Raw genomic sequence first — 211 nt, forward strand, 5'->3', positions numbered from 1 at the left:
CAAAAGCACAGCTAAGGGAAAGTGTGCGTGCGTGTGTCCCGGTGTGTGTGGTGTGCGCGCTCGGATGTGATTGGTCTGTCTGTGAGTGCGTGTGCATGCGTCAGTGTGCGTGCGTGTGTGACTGAGGGTGCCAGCGTGCGTGTGTCTATGTATGTCCGTGCTTGCGTGCGCGGGTGTGTGAGTGTGTTTGAGAGAGACAGAGAGAGAGACA

This window comes from Oncorhynchus tshawytscha, linkage group LG04 (assembly GCF_018296145.1).
Source record: "Oncorhynchus tshawytscha isolate Ot180627B linkage group LG04, Otsh_v2.0, whole genome shotgun sequence".
Classification (NCBI taxonomy): domain Eukaryota; kingdom Metazoa; phylum Chordata; class Actinopteri; order Salmoniformes; family Salmonidae; genus Oncorhynchus; species Oncorhynchus tshawytscha.